Source organism: Saccostrea cucullata, unplaced genomic scaffold (genome assembly GCF_032062105.1).
Source record: "Saccostrea cucullata isolate Sc308-1 unplaced genomic scaffold, CSIRO_AGI_Scuc_v1 ctg19361, whole genome shotgun sequence".
NCBI lineage: Eukaryota > Metazoa > Mollusca > Bivalvia > Ostreida > Ostreidae > Saccostrea > Saccostrea cuccullata.
The window spans coordinates 655-12,437 of record NW_026940721.1 but is presented as its reverse complement, the minus strand read 5'-3'; the positions used below and the strand labels follow the sequence as shown (position 1 = coordinate 12,437).

The 11,783-nt window shown below is 35.3% G+C and overlaps 1 long non-coding RNA gene across 2 annotated transcripts; it reads right to left on the bottom strand.

Annotated features, from left to right (window-relative positions):
* Positions 1–154: 154 nt before the first annotated feature.
* LOC134256042 (uncharacterized) lies at positions 155–11,525 on the bottom strand. Of its 2 annotated transcripts, XR_009989655.1 has the most exons (5): positions 11,123–11,525; positions 4,421–4,532; positions 2,968–3,081; positions 1,514–1,627; positions 155–177 (listed from the first exon to the last, which is right to left on the bottom strand). It is a non-coding gene; the product is annotated as an uncharacterized LOC134256042 (long non-coding RNA). The 2 variants fall into 2 exon arrangements; XR_009989654.1 differs by lacking the exon at positions 155–177 and having other exon boundaries at positions 1,133–1,627.
* Between the last annotated feature and the right edge of the window lie 258 nt (positions 11,526–11,783).

Here is an 11,783-nt window from a genome sequence, read left to right as displayed (position 1 = left end):
ATTATATTGTATGGTTTACTACATAATTTAAAAGAAATAAAGCAAATTTATAATAAACTACAGGCAAATAAATGTGGGGAAATGTCATCAAATGCTACTCCTTAAGGGTGCAAAACACAGTTTTATGTATGACGTTATCAGGACGTTACTTTGGTGAGGGACATGCAAAACTGACCCCTATAAAAAAATAAAATGGAGGCTTGTTACATAGACTTCTGCATATAAATGGAAAGATAAAATTGTGAATTTTGTAAATATCCAACTATAAGACATTCATCAATTACTACTAGGGGGTATTTGACACCTGAAATAAGGGGGATATTGGGTTGTTTACACATCCATTTTCAGTGCACCTATGCATTTTTAACCCCCCTGCTCAACAAAAACAGAAAAAATCAGACAAAATAAGTTGCATGCATTTCACAGAACAAGTCCTAAGGTTTTCTTTTAGTGTGCTTTCAGGGTACATTTTCCACCTCTTGAATGAGCTACATTACCTGCTAATTGACTCATACAATTCTGCACATGTGAAAACTGGATGTTTTGGGAGTTATCTCCCCCTATTAAAAAGTCTCACAATTTTTTTTTTCTAAAAATGAATACACAATTTTTTCTTTAAATATTAAGATAAGACTCTACTTTATGCGAATAAAAACAAAAAAGATGCAGTTTTCATCTAGACTCCTATAAATAGCAGGAAAATCCCTACCCAGCATGCTTCTCTCTGGGAAAAACCCCCTGGATTTTATACGAAACTGTGTTTAGCTACCTTAAAGGAAATAATTTTTTTTTGCAATTCACTTTTTTGTATTTAGGTGCAAAGAGGACAGAATTCCAAACATTTTGGTGCATAAATTGTTGAATTTGGTCCAGAAATGGGCAAGTTATTGTAAATTTAGTATTACATGTCTACGACATTAGTCGACGCATAAAACAGGACTTCGAAGAGAAATTCAAACCTAACCGAATCAGCTCACACAATAATTTTATTTTTCTTCAATTTAAAAAACACAAAGTATGAAATATACAGTATTTGAATATCACTAAAATGTTACATTATAAATTTTTTGAAAAGCTGCCAAACAATTTTGACAGATATTACTAGTTTCTGTATAAACAAGGGGGGGGGGGGTCTAATTGGAAATAGTCACTGTCTTAAATCAGAAGATTGCCTAAAACATCTGGATGGTGTCACCCTAACTAGATACTCAATAGGTCTATGTCACATGTATATCTATACAGAAGATACATATTCTCATTTGCGATCAATTATATTGAAGGTCATGACCTTGCGAAGCTTCCATTTTTGACATGACGTCACACTTTGATGTCACAATGCTGTTGCGTCATAATGTAAAATAACAACTTTAGCCCCTAAATCCTTATCATATGTATAAATTCTATGGAACATGTATCTAATAGGCATTATGCCTTAAACAGTGTCAACCTGAGATTATATTGTATGGTTTACTACATAATTTAAAAGAAATAAAGCAATTTTCTATGAACTTACAGGCAAATAAATGTGGGAAATGTCATCAAATGCTACTCCTTAAGGGTGCAAAACACAGTTTTATGTATGACGTTATCAGGACGTTACTTGGTGAGGGACATGCAAAACTGACCCCTATAAAAAAATAAAATGGAGGCTTGTTACATAGACTTCTGCATATCAATGGAAAGATAAAATTGTGAATTTTGTAAATATCCAACTATAAGACATTCATCAATTACTACTAGGGGGTATTTGACACCTGAAATAAGGGGGATATTGGGTTGTTTACACATCCATTTTCAGTGCACCTATGCATTTTTAACCCCCCTGCTCAACAAAAACAGAAAAAATCAGACAAAATAAGTTGCATGCATTTCACAGAACAAGTCCTAAGGTTTTCTTTCAGTGTGCTTTCAGGGTACATTTTCCACCTCTTGAATGAGCTACATTACCTGCTAATTGACTCATACAATTCTGCACATGTGAAAACTGGATGTTTTGGGAGTTATCTCCCCCTATTAAAAAGTCTCACAATTTTTTTTTTCTAAAAATGAATACACAATTTTTTCTTTAAATATTAAGATAAGACTCTACTTTATGCGAATAAAAACAAAAAAGATGCAGTTTTCATCTAGACTCCTATAAATAGCAGGAAAATCCCTACCCAGCATGCTTCTCTCTGGGAAAAACCCCCTGGATTTTATACGAAACTGTGTTTAGCTACCTTAAAGGAAATAATTTTTTTTTGCAATTCACTTTTTTGTATTTAGGTGCAAAGAGGACAGAATTCCAAACATTTTGGTGCATAAATTGTTGAATTTGGTCCAGAAATGGGCAAGTTATTGTAAATTTAGTATTACATGTCTACGACATTAGTCGACGCATAAAACAGGACTTCGAAGAGAAATTCAAACCTAACCGAATCAGCTCACACAATAATTTTATTTTTCTTCAATTTAAAAAACACAAAGTATGAAATATACAGTATTTGAATATCACTAAAATGTTACATTATAAATTTTTTGAAAAGCTGCCAAACAATTTTGACAGATATTACTAGTTTCTGTATAAACAAGGGGGGGGGGGGGGGGTCTAATTGGAAATAGTCACTGTCTTAAATCAGAAGATTGCCTAAAACATCTGGATGGTGTCACCCTAACTAGATACTCAATAGGTCTATGTCACATGTATATCTATACAGAAGATACATATTCTCATTTGCGATCAATTATATTGAAGGTCATGACCTTGCGAAGCTTCCATTTTTGACATGACGTCACACTTTGATGTCACAATGCTGTTGCGTCATAATGTAAAATAACAACTTTAGCCCCTAAATCCTTATCATATGTATAAATTCTATGGAACATGTATCTAATAGGCATTATGCCTTAAACAGTGTCAACCTGAGATTATATTGTATGGTTTACTACATAATTTAAAAGAAATAAAGCAATTTTCTATGAACTTACAGGCAAATAAATGTGGGAAATGTCATCAAATGCTACTCCTTAAGGGTGCAAAACACAGTTTTATGTATGACGTTATCAGGACGTTACTTGGTGAGGGACATGCAAAACTGACCCCTATAAAAAAATAAAATGGAGGCTTGTTACATAGACTTCTGCATATCAATGGAAAGATAAAATTGTGAATTTTGTAAATATCCAACTATAAGACATTCATCAATTACTACTAGGGGGTATTTGACACCTGAAATAAGGGGGATATTGGGTTGTTTACACATCCATTTTCAGTGCACCTATGCATTTTTAACCCCCCTGCTCAACAAAAACAGAAAAAATCAGACAAAATAAGTTGCATGCATTTCACAGAACAAGTCCTAAGGTTTTCTTTTAGTGTGCTTTCAGGGTACATTTTCCACCTCTTGAATGAGCTACATTACCTGCTAATTGACTCATACAATTCTGCACATGTGAAAACTGGATGTTTTGGGAGTTATCTCCCCCTATTAAAAAGTCTCACAATTTTTTTTTTCTAAAAATGAATACACAATTTTTTCTTTAAATATTAAGATAAGACTCTACTTTATGCGAATAAAAACAAAAAAGATGCAGTTTTCATCTAGACTCCTATAAATAGCAGGAAAATCCCTACCCAGCATGCTTCTCTCTGGGAAAAACCCCCTGGATTTTATACGAAACTGTGTTTAGCTACCTTAAAGGAAATAATTTTTTTTTGCAATTCACTTTTTTGTATTTAGGTGCAAAGAGGACAGAATTCCAAACATTTTGGTGCATAAATTGTTGAATTTGGTCCAGAAATGGGCAAGTTATTGTAAATTTAGTATTACATGTCTACGACATTAGTCGACGCATAAAACAGGACTTCGAAGAGAAATTCAAACCTAACCGAATCAGCTCACACAATAATTTTATTTTTCTTCAATTTAAAAAACACAAAGTATGAAATATACAGTATTTGAATATCACTAAAATGTTACATTATAAATTTTTTGAAAAGCTGCCAAACAATTTTGACAGATATTACTAGTTTCTGTATAAACAAGGGGGGGGGGGGGGGTCTAATTGGAAATAGTCACTGTCTTAAATCAGAAGATTGCCTAAAACATCTGGATGGTGTCACCCTAACTAGATACTCAATAGGTCTATGTCACATGTATATCTATACAGAAGATACATATTCTCATTTGCGATCAATTATATTGAAGGTCATGACCTTGCGAAGCTTCCATTTTTGACATGACGTCACACTTTGATGTCACAATGCTGTTGCGTCATAATGTAAAATAACAACTTTAGCCCCTAAATCCTTATCATATGTATAAATTCTATGGAACATGTATCTAATAGGCATTATGCCTTAAACAGTGTCAACCTGAGATTATATTGTATGGTTTACTACATAATTTAAAAGAAATAAAGCAATTTTCTATGAACTTACAGGCAAATAAATGTGGGAAATGTCATCAAATGCTACTCCTTAAGGGTGCAAAACACAGTTATGTATGACGTTATCAGGACGTTACTTGGTGAGGGACATGCAAAACTGACCCCTATAAAAAAATAAAATGGAGGCTTGTTACATAGACTTCTGCATATCAATGGAAAGATAAAATTGTGAATTTTGTAAATATCCAACTATAAGACATTCATCAATTACTACTAGGGGGTATTTGACACCTGAAATAAGGGGGATATTGGGTTGTTTACACATCCATTTTCAGTGCACCTATGCATTTTTAACCCCCCTGCTCAACAAAAACAGAAAAAACTAGATGCTGTCATGAGACAGTAATACCCGCACTAAGGTGTTTGCCTCTAAAACACGCTCCTACATATTGGCCGGCTTTCCAAGGAAAAAGTCAAAATATTTCTATAATTTACATAGGCGTCGGAACCGGGGGAGGGGGGGGGGGCTGGGCCAGTTTTTTTTCCAAACATATACTTAGTATAGATATTGAACATTGCTTCATAGGTTTAGCCCCCCCCCCCCCACTTTCCACAGACACATGGCAGTATACATGTAGGTAAAAAATGGGAAAAAGGTAGTGTATAGAAAACAAAATTATGGTACTGAAGTTCGAATTCAACCCCCCCCCCCCCACCCCCCGAAATAGGATTTTCGTGTTTTGGGAAATTTTTTTTTTCTTTTTTTTTTTTTTTTTTTGCTTGTCAGGTTTTTTTTAGAAGGTATAAAAATTTTTTTTTACACCTAGCCCCCCACTTTGAATTTGCTTCCGACACAATGATTTACATGTATTCATCAAACTGAGTATGAAATTCTCATACCGGCCCTGTGACCTATAACTCAGAACCTCTTATATTTATTTTACATGCTTAATTCATTATATACCAGTTTGAATTCTATTAATGATGTAAATTAGATTTTGATAAATGTTTTGCTCATAATAGGACCTTTTTAAATTTATTAATCCCCCCCGTCGACACCACAATCACACAGCACATACTGTTTGGAATAGGCTAGATGGAAAAGTTTTGTTAAAACATCGTTTGTTATGAATTAATTTAAAATTTGTTCTTGTACTATACATGTTAACATGTAAATTTCTACATCACATCACGTTGCGTCACCCATTATCATATTTTTAGATCAAACACCATTTGGCACACCTCGGCCGATTCCCACTTCATCTGATAAGGTGACGGAATCGACGAAGGTTTGTCGAATGGAATTAGCACAAATGGCTGCAGTCTGGTGTGCATTGGATTAATTCATTTTGTGTTATAACTGGATTTATATTTCATGAAGTTGACGAGACAAACATGTATGGCAGTCGGTAAGTACAAGTTTAAGTATAGTGGGGAGTAAAATAAACCCAAACGATTAGGTTAAAGTTCAAAAAGGGTCAAAGATCATCGCATGGCACACTAGACGAATTTCATATTGTGAAGTTATCTGCCATTGTCGATGTGACATTCAGTTACTGCCAATACTGGTGCGGATCCAGAATTTTTTTTCGGGAGTAGGGAGAGGGGTTCACATCTCAGTCAAAAAATTTCCAGCCCAGAATTTCCTGACAAGCAGGAGAAAAAAAAACTGAAATTAAATAAACAAAATAAAAACAATGATAGTGTGGTCAATGTTTTCTCAGTTAGGGGGAGGATGTCCAAAGTCATTTTTTATTTGCTTCAGTATATAGTCTTGTTTAAATAACAAAGCAAATTCCAGGGGGGGGGGGGGGGGGTGGGGGGATTCCAATCTCCCTACCCACTCCCTGTCCCTGAAATAACAATCTATTTTGTAATTCCAATTAAATAGTATATTTTTTTCCATTTGACTAATTATACATATTTTGTTTCTTGTGTTTATATTATGTCTGTCTATTTGTCTGCAGAAATTATAACCTTGCCCATAAGTTTTAAGTGGGATGGGCTACACAAATGGCTTCTACATTTTATAGGTTTATTTCTTGTGACAATTAAGACCTTTTATTTGGGTACCATTAATTTTTACCTGAAATCCCTTGATCTAGGATACACATTTTTACAAGAAAAATACCAAACTTTAAACTTGGCCTAAATTTTGATCAATAGGTGCTAGGGCTTTCATGCTTAACATGTGTATTCATTGTGAACTGTCAACAATTATAAATATGTTTGACCTTGACCCTAGAGTTTGAACCACTTAAAAAAAATTAACCTTGGCAATTAACTTTTGAACAGGAATTACTAGGGATATCTTTATTTCACATGTGCATTCCTTGTGACAAGACTTTCTTCTGATACTAACAATTTGAATCCTTTGACCTTGAACTTTGAGTTTGACATATATTTGAGAAACTTCAACCTTCGCCATAGGCTTCCATACAGGGACATCAGTGTTTCACAAACACATCTTGTCTTCATTATTATTTGGTGGTGTCTCCATATGAGGGAAAAATTCCCAAGAGAGATGTATTCACAACAAACAAACAAATTACTAAAGAAAATATAAAACATGAATATGTTGGGCATGTATATCTCTGCATGAAAAAAACAGCTTTTCAAATACTGCAACCATATTCTAACCCTTTCAAAACACTCATTTGAGCTTTTCTGGTTTCCTTAACATGTAACGTCTGTCGTGACGTGTCGTCCATCTGTTTGTCTGAAAACTTTTTACATTTTTAACTTCTCTAGAACCACTGGGCCAATTTTACCCAATTCATATAGAAATATGTATATTTGTATGTCATACTGTCCATCTGTCTCAATAAATTTAACCTTGGTCATCACGGTCATATCTACTGAATATTAAACTTATGTATTAGTATTTACCTGTGAGAATGGCATGGTTTTTTTATGCGCCCGGATCGATAGATCTCGGGCGTATATTGTTTTTGTCCTGTCTGTTTGTCTTTTTGTCTGTTTGTCTGTTTATCTGTTTGTCTGTCTGTCTGTTGTCAACTTTAACCTTGGCCATAACTTTTGAACAATAAGAGATAGAGACTTCATATTTGGTATGCATACTCCAGTAATAAAGTCCTTTCAAATGACATCAAGGTCAATGACCTTGTGACCTTGACTGTGACCTATATGCTAAAAATAGCTTTTTCCACTGTTTGTCATAACTTTTTAACCATAGGAGATAGGGACTTCATATTTGGTATGCATACTCCACTAATAGAATCCTTTCAAACAACATCAAGGTCAATGATCTTGCAACCTTGACTGTGACCTATATGCTAAAAATAGCTTTTTACACTTTTTGCCATAACTTTCTAACCATAGGAGATAGGAACTTCATATTTGGTATGCATACGATATCGATAAAGTCCTTTCAAACGACGGCAAGGTCAATGATCTTGTGATCCTGACTGTGACCTATATGCTTAAAATAGCTCTTTACACTTTTTGCCATAACTTTTGAACCATAGGAGATAGAGACTTCATATTTGGTATGCATACTCCACTGATTAAGTTCTTTCTAATGACACCATGGTCAATGACCTTGTGACCTTGACTGTGATCAATATGCTAAAAATAGATTTTTTGTACTTGTTGCCGGCCGGGCGCATAGTGTTTCACAAACAAATCTTGTTTTTTTTTTACCTGTGACCTAGAAGTTTGACCTACTTGCAAAAAAATTAAATTGTTATAAATTCATCATTTTGAAGGAGAAAAGTTAGGGCATTCATATCATAATGCATGTATATTATTACCTGTGATAAGACCTTTCCAAATAAATCATGATTTTTACTCTGTGACCTTGACCTTGAAGAGGTCAAGCCTCTACTTTTCAAAAATGTTGCATTTGCTTATAACTTTTGATTGAGATGAGATATGACTCTCACATTTGACATATACATTAATTACTCATAAGAATTCAAGGTGTTTCCCAGCATGTGATGCTTTTTTTTACCCCTTGACGTTGATGTTTTACATAATTTTCAAAATATTTAACTCTCCTAAAAGATGATTAGGCTTCTGAGTAACATTAAGGAAGACTTCAGGGAAGACAGGGCTTTTTTCACAAAAAACGTCATTTTTCGACCCATATTTGACCCCCCCAGGGCAAAATCTTAATTCCAAAACCTTACTGCACATCTACCTGACACCACCAACCATCTCCCAACAGATGATTAGGCTACTGTGTAAAATGTAGGAGAAGTTCAGGGAAGACGGGGCTTTTTGCATAAAAAATGTCATTTTTTGACCCCCATTTGACCCCCCAGGGCAAAATAAAAATTCTGAAACCTTACTGCACATCTACATGACCCAACCAACCATCTCCCAAAAGATGATTAGGCTACTGTGTAAAATGTAGAAGGAGTTCAGGGAAGACGGCGCTTTTTGCATAAAAAACATCATTTTTCGACCCCCATTTGACCCCCCGGGGCAAAATCAAAATTCCGAATCCTTACTGCGCATCTACATGACAACACCAATCATCCCCCAAAAGATAATAAGGCTGCTGAGTAAAATGTAAGAGGAGTTCAGGGAAGATGGGGCTTTTTGCATAAAAAACGTTATTTTTCGACCCCCATTTGACCCCCTGGGGCAAAATCAAAATTCCGAAACCTTACTGCACATCTACATGACACCACCAATCATCCCCCAAAAGGTGATTAGGCTACTGTGTAAAATGTAGAAGGAGTTCAGGGAAGACGGGGCTTTTTGCATTAAAAAACATCATTTTTCTACCTCCATTTGACCCCCTGGGGCAAAATCAAAATTCCGAAACCTTACTGCACATCTACGTGACAACACCAATCATCCCCCAAAAAATGATAAGGCTGCTGAGTAAAATGTAAGAGAAGTTCAGAGAAGACGAGGCTTTTAGCATAAAAAACGTCATTTTTCGACCCCCATTTGACCCCCAGGGCAAAATCAAAATTCCAAAACCTTACTGCACATCTACATGACCCAACCAACCATCTCCCAAAAGATGATTAGGCTACTGTGTAAAATGTAGACGGAGTTCAGGGAAGACGGGGCTTTTTGCATAAAAAACATCATTTTTCGACCCCCATTTGACCCCCCGGGGCAAAATCAAAATTCCGAAACCTTACTGCACATCTACATGACACCACCAATCATCCCCCAAAAGATGATAAGGCTGCTGAGTAAAATGTAAGAGGAGTTCAGGGAAGATGGGGCTTTTTGCATAAAAAACGTCATTTTTTGACCCCCATTTGACCCCCCGGGGCAAAATCAAAATTCCGAAACCTTACTGCACATCTACATGACACCACCAATCATCCCCCAAAAGGTGATTAGGCTGCTGAGTAAAATGTAGAAGGAGTTCAGGGAAGACGGGACTTTTTGCACAAAAAACGTCATTTTTCGACCCCCATTTGACCCCCCGGGGCAAAATCAAAATTCCAAAACCTTACTGCACATCTACATGACCCCACCAACCATCTCCCAAAAGATGATTAAGCTACTGTTTAAAATGTAGGAGGAGTTCAGGGAAGAAAAGTGTGACAGACGGACGGACGGACGGACGGACGGACGGACGGACGGACGGACGGACATGAGTAACAACAATATACCCGAACTTTCTTTAGAAAGTGCGGGTATAATCAGACAAAATAAGTTGCATGCATTTCACAGAACAAGTCCTAAGGTTTTCTTTTAGTGTGCTTTCAGGGTACATTTTCCACCTCTTGAATGAGCTACATTACCTGCTAATTGACTCATACAATTCTGCACATGTGAAAACTGGATGTTTTGGGAGTTATCTCCCCCTATTAAAAAGTCTCACAATTTTTTTTTCTAAAAATGAATACACAATTTTTTCTTTAAATATTAAGATAAGACTCTACTTTATGCGAATAAAAACAAAAAAGATGCAGTTTTCATCTAGACTCCTATAAATAGCAGGAAAATCCCTACCCAGCATGCTTCTCTCTGGGAAAAACCCCCTGGATTTTATACGAAACTGTGTTTAGCTACCTTAAAGGAAATAATTTTTTTTTGCAATTCACTTTTTTGTATTTAGGTGCAAAGAGGACAGAATTCCAAACATTTTGGTGCATAAATTGTTGAATTTGGTCCAGAAATGGGCAAGTTATTGTAAATTTAGTATTACATGTCTACGACATTAGTCGACGCATAAAACAGGACTTCGAAGAGAAATTCAAACCTAACCGAATCAGCTCACACAATAATTTTATTTTTCTTCAATTTAAAAAACACAAAGTATGAAATATACAGTATTTGAATATCACTAAAATGTTACATTATAAATTTTTTGAAAAGCTGCCAAACAATTTTGACAGATATTACTAGTTTCTGTATAAACAAGGGGGGGGGGGGGTCTAATTGGAAATAGTCACTGTCTTAAATCAGAAGATTGCCTAAAACATCTGGATGGTGTCACCCTAACTAGATACTCAATAGGTCTATGTCACATGTATATCTATACAGAAGATACATATTCTCATTTGCGATCAATTATATTGAAGGTCATGACCTTGCGAAGCTTCCATTTTTGACATGACGTCACACTTTGATGTCACAATGCTGTTGCGTCATAATGTAAAATAACAACTTTAGCCCCTAAATCCTTATCATATGTATAAATTCTATGGAACATGTATCTAATAGGCATTATGCCTTAAACAGTGTCAACCTGAGATTATATTGTATGGTTTACTACATAATTTAAAAGAAATAAAGCAATTTTCTATGAACTTACAGGCAAATAAATGTGGGAAATGTCATCAAATGCTACTCCTTAAGGGTGCAAAACACAGTTTTATGTATGACGTTATCAGGACGTTACTTGGTGAGGGACATGCAAAACTGACCCCTATAAAAAAATAAAATGGAGGCTTGTTACATAGACTTCTGCATATCAATGGAAAGATAAAATTGTGAATTTTGTAAATATCCAACTATAAGACATTCATCAATTACTACTAGGGGGTATTTGACACCTGAAATAAGGGGGATATTGGGTTGTTTACACATCCATTTTCAGTGCACCTATGCATTTTTAACCCCCCTGCTCAACAAAAACAGAAAAAATCAGACAAAATAAGTTGCATGCATTTCACAGAACAAGTCCTAAGGTTTTCTTTTAGTGTGCTTTCAGGGTACATTTTCCACCTCTTGAATGAGCTACATTACCTGCTAATTGACTCATACAATTCTGCACATGTGAAAACTGGATGTTTTGGGAGTTATCTCCCCCTATTAAAAAGTCTCACAATTTTTTTTTTCTAAAAATGAATACACAATTTTTTCTTTAAATATTAAGATAAGACTCTACTTTATGCGAATAAAAACAAAAAAGATGCAGTTTTCATCTAGACTCCTATAAATAGCAGGAAAATCCCTACCCAGCATGCTTCTCT